At 35.1% G+C, this 7,272-nt stretch overlaps 1 long non-coding RNA gene across 13 annotated transcripts; it reads left to right on the top strand.

The window, feature by feature from the left end:
- The first annotated feature begins 1,289 nt into the window (after window positions 1-1,289).
- On the top strand, window positions 1,290-5,788 carry LOC123896901. Of its 13 annotated transcripts, XR_006804675.1 has the most exons (9): window positions 1,310-1,795; window positions 1,917-2,226; window positions 3,257-3,290; window positions 3,431-3,504; window positions 3,602-3,651; window positions 4,496-4,628; window positions 4,802-4,878; window positions 5,065-5,148; window positions 5,405-5,788. It is a non-coding gene; the product is annotated as an uncharacterized LOC123896901 (long non-coding RNA). The 13 variants fall into 13 exon arrangements; XR_006804677.1 differs by having other exon boundaries at window positions 1,301-1,795; window positions 3,257-3,356; window positions 3,431-3,651; XR_006804678.1 differs by having other exon boundaries at window positions 1,319-2,226.
- The last annotated feature ends 1,484 nt before the right edge of the window (window positions 5,789-7,272 follow it).

A 7,272-nucleotide genomic window follows, 5' to 3' on the forward strand; every position in this document is an offset into this window, starting at 1 on the left:
CGCGGAAAAATTGAAAATCTGATTTATAAAGCGCTGGTTTGAATATCACAAACTTCATTCAAAGATAATACTAATACATTTATCTAGTAAAATATTCGAATGAACTAAAAACAAAACCTCGCATCGAACGATGCGTTATTAGTTATACAAAACGGATACTTTTCAAATGAAAGCTTAAGACCAACAGAGTATACTAAGAGGACTACATGCATATACATATAAAAACCCCTTTTTCCCGTGTCTCAATCAGAGCAGAGCTTCACCATTGCACTCGGACGAGGCTAACACATAACCTGTCAACCTGGACCCCCAAAGGTCCAGCAATTAACACAAAGCAGAGAGTTAGAAAACATAAACATAAATATAAGTGTGAGTAGTATACTACACACTTCACACGCTATCATACATTTCTAACTCACGCACATACATCGTCAAATACGACTACCAATCAATCATTCATTTACAAACACACCAATCATATAGTTTCACGTCTTCTCGGACACTACTAAAGTGTTCATTTTATAGTCATGACGGACTCTACACTTGTTCATTTTATAGTCATGACGGACTCTACACTTGTTCATTTTATAGTCATGACTGACTCTACACTTGTTCATTTTATAGTCATGACGGACTCTACTCACATACCAAGTCATGGCAACAATCACAGTATTAAACAATTAGTAAATTCCAAAGCTTAACACATACGGAAAACACATTACAATCCAATCAGATATTGTCACATAACAATTATCAAATACATGTGCATTTACCCTAATGCATCTAATGCCAATTATCCAATGTCATGTCATCCCTAGACACGACTAATGCATGTGGTACCAAGGTGTCTCACCAACGGTGGACCAAGAACAGTTTTACATCATGCTGGATAAGCGTCTCACCAACGGTGGACCAAGAACAGTTTTACATCATGCTGGATAAGCGTCTCACCAACGGTGGACCAAGAACAGTTTTATATCATGCTGGATATGTCGGAACTTACCGAACCATCTTATCTCCCTTGGATAAGCCAACACAGTTTTACATCATGTCGGATGCTGCTATTCACCCCATTTAAGATGAACCCAGTTTTACATCTCACTACTAGAAATTTTGCTTTTAGAGACCGATTTAGAGACCAAAAATTTTTGGTCACTATAGAGACCAAATTAGAGACCGAAATATTAAGCTACAAATGCAAAAAAAAATCAGTAACCAAATCGGTCACTAACAAAATATAGTGACTGAATTAGAGACCAATTTTTAGTGACTGAAAAATCAGTCGGCAAATCTGTCGCTAATAGATTATATATTTTTTTGGTGAGAACGGTAATAGATTATATAATTTTTTTCGTTCGATCACATATTTTTCAAATCTTCTCTGGCTTCCTTCCTTCGTTCATTCACTTAATTCGAAGTTTACTCCTTCTTTTCACAAATTGATTCACTCCTGCACCACCGGACCACCTATTCGAAGTCTTTCTCTGTACGAGCTCTTTCTTTTCATTTGAGCAAGGGTTTCTTTTTCCCCAACCCTTTCTCTGAAACCCTAAAATCAGCAGAGCCACCACCCTGAACTGCAAACAATTACATCGACCACAACCATTGTCACACCATTTGATCGCACCTCTCTCCGTTTTCTCTCTATATCATTCTGTGTTTTAGATCTAATTTGATTTCTTTCAAATCTCTCGCCATCAGCCACTGTACTGACGACGAATCTCTAATCATCAGCGATTTTCTTGCTCAAGGGCTTCTTCACAGACGCAGTCGTATCACTCATTCTCAATAGTTAGTAAGTGAATCACAAAACCCGTCTTTATATATTGATTTATTTTATTCTATTTGAGAGTAGATTTTTGGGTTTTTGATTCATGTGTTCCTTCACAAAACCAATCTCATGCCACAAAACATAGTTGATGTCAAGGAAGTAGTGATTGGAAGTAGCCTTGATAGTGTTTTGATGGCCACAAAACCCATCTTTAAAGGATTACTAGAGTCAATGAAGCAACCATATAGCCAAAGTGAAGTGAAGTGCTTCATGGTCCAGCTTTTAGAAGGTGTGAAGTAACTTCATGACAACTGAGTGCTTCATAGGGATTTGAAGACTTCAAACCTGCTTTTAAATAACAGGGGTGAGCTAACAATTTGTGATTTTGGGTTGGCTCGTCAATATGGGAGTCCTTTGAAACCATATACTCATCTGGTGGTTATTCTTTGGTACAGGTAAGCTTTATTCAATTATTGCAATGTGTCTATCTTTGTATATATCTATATATCTATTACATATATTGGATTAATTGGTATCACATCATTCAGAGTGTAGTTTGATTGTTTACTTGTGTTGTGAATTTGATAACTGCGGTCATGCCTGATTTATTGAATAAAATGTACTCTTCGTTTGTAGTTATCCTGGAATAATAACAATTAATAACCAGATATTAATGATGCAAACTGGCTTCTACTACTTACCCTGTCCTTTGACATTAGGTCAATGCTTACATACTTACCCTTCCTTTTTTTTATCTGCAGCAATGTGTTCAATAAACATACCTATTTGTTCCTCTGTTAGTTTTACATTGTACTGTGTTGCTACTTTAATTAACTGCACCTGCTTTCAAATGCGAGAAAAATTAATGTCACAATTGGTTCAAGAGCAAAGTTTCGTTAGACGATACACCTAGTTAAATTCTATTGGAATTTCTCCTGTAATGAAATGTTCCCATTAATAGATTTTAAATTGTAGAAAGTTATTGCTTCTATTTATTTTTCTGATTTTATTGTCTTCATATGTTGGCTAGTTTTAGGATAAATGTATGCAGAAAAACACATTGGAGATTGATATGGGTTAGATGGATATTTCAATTTTTAATTACTAATCTATTTTTAATGATTGTGATTAATTGATATATAAGAACTTAATTAATTGTCGTTGGTAGTTTGAATTGAATTGAGTTATTGTTGAGTACTTTGAACTAAATTGACTCGGAGAATTCTTCTTAGTTAAAAGGTAAGTTCAATTATCTGATTTGGTGTATTTGCAATTTGTTCTATTTTGAACTAGAACAGACTTTCTATTTACTTTTCCCAAGTTTAAATGGAAAGTTACAGTTGTAGCAGCATATAGTTGAATTAGAATTTGAAGCAATTGATAGTTTAAAAGAATGATGTGCTCAAGTTTTTTTTCTCCTTTTTTCTATATATGTTTGAATTAGAATTTTAAGGACCGAGTTTTCTTGTGAATGTTATGTTGCAGGAAGCATGAAGCAGTTGCTAAGATTAGTTTCATGGTAAATATGTTTTGTTACTAGAAGATTCTTGTCCTGATTATATGCTCAACATATTATTCCTTAATGGTGATAGCTATAACTTGGTTTCTTCATCTACAATATCATATGGCTTTTATTTAATATTGTAGTTTTCATTACAGACTGAGGAGTGTTTGAAACGGGAGAAAGATAGGGTTGTTACCTACACTATAGTAGGTCGCCAAAGTTATTAGAGGTTTGTGCTTTACTTGTTCCATTTTTCAATGTCTGACTTTTTCTTTTTGAATTTTTTGAAAGTTCAATATTAGCCTTTATCCATGTGCGCAAACCAGCTCCTTGAATAAGAGCATTCTGGATGTCTGCATTACTTAGAGATGACAAGGTACTATGTAACTGCCTTGCTGTCATTTGCGTAGATATATCTTGGTTTTGTGTGATGTAGTGCAAAAGGTCTGATTAATGTGTTAGTTTGTTGATCGATGTTGTCGTTTCTTGTCGGCTCTTAATCACGCATCGAGTAATGTAGATTACAACTGCATAAATCAGAGTGGCTGGGGCTATAGAGAGCTGGAAGGCTCTCTTGTTCTAAATTGTGAGTGCATTGGTTTGGGTTGTGTTAGCAAACGATATCATGGTCTGGTGCTGGTTATTTTCTATTTCTTTTGGCTTGTGTGTTAGTGTTGTTCTTTGGTGAGGAATAAGTGGTGTAGGCTTTTCTTTCAAGTTAATGAAACTTCAGCATAGGCTAAACTTTTTAGTATATCACGAGGTCAAAACAATAAACAAGTTTTAATTGTAAAAGCTAAACATTAATGTATTCCCATGTCAGTTCTCAATTCTCATCATTTTCCTATTTTTGTGTGCAGAATCTACTTCTGCTATGTTTCTATAAATGAGGTCTATGAATTAATTTGTGTGGGGGATGGTATACCTCGGTACTGGGAAAGCAACCAAGAACTTTTTTATGTTCCTATAGTTATGTATAAAATAGTCTCTATAGTGACAGTGACTTATATTGTGCCAATTGAGCTAAGCTAAGACTCTTGTATGCATTTCAATTGTCACTTACATGCCATATTTATGTCCAATTAAATTTTCTATATGCATCTTTGAACCACCATAATTGTATTTTGCTGAAAGTATGGCTATTGTTGGTAGAACCATAACTGTCACTAATTGGGTGCATAGAACTCTTGCCTAAGACTCGCTGATTTGTTAATATGCAGATCTAAAGAAGCATATATGGTGGGAAAAATCTTATAAATGTCTTCTTGAATACATTTAGATCAAATGACTTGATCCAATGCTGCGTCAGTGCGAGCATGAACATCGTCTAACACTGCGTCATGTTGAAGACAAGTTTGTTTCCCTCTCTTTCTCAATCTCATTTATTTTATTCATTCAAATCTGATTTGGTGGTGTTTTTGCTTCGATGGGTACATTTTTTGCATAAGCTGATTTGGTGATGTTTTTCATTTAGAACATGATTTGAAGGCTAACTTAATTGCTTGTGTTACTTTATGTTTGTTCAGAGGTCAAGTTCATCCCGTCGGAAGCTCTTTGCCTTAAATTGAAGCATTCATAAAAGCTTTACTATGAGTTGCAAATGGTTAGCTTTTTTTTTTCAACATAGATTTTCTTAGACCATATTACTAACTAAAATGCATATCTAATTGAAATTCAATGGTTTTATTTTTACGTTTATTTACAAGAGTTCCCAATAATTATTATATTTGTTATTAAGGAAGTAGAAATGTCATAATTAATCTTTGGTGGTACTTAATTTTCATCTCAGGGATATATGTAGTAAAACAAAAATTTGGACTGTTAGGTTATGGCTGCTCGATCTCTGTTTACGTGGCCAACACATATTCTTTTGGTATGGTTTCGTTGAACCTTGTGCTTGAATTTTGCGTATTAAAAATTTCTATCTTTATCATAGTGGTTTTGTTAGATTAGGTAGATATAATAACCAGCAGAGTAACATTTGTGACTTAAGTGAGATTTGTGATCATAGTGGTTTGTTTTTTAGTAAGTGACTATTTTGGGTTTGTTCACATGATATAAACAATGAAGACATTATGAGAAGAAATTTGATTTGGTGCTCAGATCAGACGCGACTATCATTGATGCAGGTACTAGGTACTTTTTGGTTTATTTGGTCAAAGAGCCTTCTTGTTTGGAGTGTCTCCACCACATGATACAATAATGGATCTTCTTGTTTGGAGTGTCTCCACCACATGATACAATAATGGATATACTTTCTGCCGGATGAAAGGAAGCTATGAAGGTGTTGGAGTCTCTTATAGTTACAAAGTGTATTAGAATGAAAAAAACTAAGCTTTATATGGATATAATTTATGTATGTATTTTTTTTTTTTTTGACAAAATAATTTATGTATGTATTGACCATTCCTATGTTATGAATTTTGAGTAATTCCTGATTTGCACTATTTCTATTGTAATTTTTCTATATAATCTTTGATTAAGCAGAGCTTTATAAGAATTTAACTTACTAATGTGTCTTGTTATGTTAATATGGAGCTACAATTTTTTTTAAAAAAAATTGAAATTAGTGACCAAATTAGCGACCAAATTTTTTTTAAAAATTAAATAAATCGGTCGCTCAGTCAGTCGCTATAATCAGTCTCTAAATCAGTCGCTATTGCGTCGGACAATGCATCGCAACGAGCGTCGCCAACTAGTCTCTAAGCCAGTCTCTGATTTCGGTCGCCAAATCGGTCGCCAAATCGGTCGCTACGAGCAGTCGCTAAATCGGTCGCTAGCAAAATCAGTCGCTGGGTTGGTCACAACGTAGTAGCGACCAGGGTCGTTGATACTGATTTTAGATGGTCGCAAAATTGGTCGCTAACAGATTTAGAGACTGATTTTGATGAAATTCGGTTGCTAAATCGGTCGCTAAAGGCAAGTTTTCTAGTAGTGTCTTGTTGGATGCGTCGGAACTTACCGAACCACCTTATCTCCCTTGGATAAGCTCAATAACAGTTTTATATCATGTAGGATATGGTTATCATCAACCATCTCTCCCATAAAGAGGAGTCACACAGTTTTATATCATGTTTGGATATGGGCTCCAGATCTCGGATAACATAATCCCATCTTCGGCCACTTTTCATAAACATAGTCCATTTTCATCAATTATTGGAATTCACATGATTCCCATAACACAATTATTCATGAATGCATGATTACTTTTAAACACATCAAATACATGACGCTATCTAGCTCGAAGCTATTCATTCACTGATGCGGAAACACAATTCCAACATCTAACACATTAGGATAACACAATATCCTATCACTCCAATCATAATTATTCACATGATAATTATCTGCATAACCATTTTTATACACATAAGGTTTCATTTACACTTATGTCATAAAACACACATCATTTCCTTAACATTGTAAATTAATGCTAAAACATAAACATAGTCACTTGAACTACAAGTCATTGCATACGCGTGCGAATCATATAACGATTAACAATAAGCATTAACAACATCAACATGTATCAACAAACATGTAAGGATACCCTTAAACCATGTTACAAGCGCCTAATTGCACTTAAAACAATTATCAAAAAGTTGCTGTCACAGTGCTGTTCGCTGAGCGAATCCGTAGCGAACCCGTAGCGAACACGTAGCGAACACGTAGCGAACACGTAGCGAACACGTTCGCTGTAGCGAACAGGTAGCGAACTACATCAGAGGGTTGCAGGTACATGGCGAACAGATAGCGAACCCGTAGCGAACTTATTCGCTAAGCGAATCCGTAGCGAATCCGTAGCGAACTTATTCGCTAAGCGAATCCGTAGCGAATCCGTAGCGAACTACACCAGAAATATCTGTTCTTGAGTTTTCTAAGGCGGTTTAACATTGAATCAACTCAAAAATTCATCCAAACATGTTATAAATTCATATAAACAGCCATTCCAAACATATATGGTATCAAGGAACATTAATCATCCCTTCCAAACATC

The sequence above is a fragment of the Trifolium pratense genome, linkage group LG7 (genome assembly GCF_020283565.1).
Source record: "Trifolium pratense cultivar HEN17-A07 linkage group LG7, ARS_RC_1.1, whole genome shotgun sequence".
In the NCBI taxonomy this organism is placed as follows: domain Eukaryota; kingdom Viridiplantae; phylum Streptophyta; class Magnoliopsida; order Fabales; family Fabaceae; genus Trifolium; species Trifolium pratense.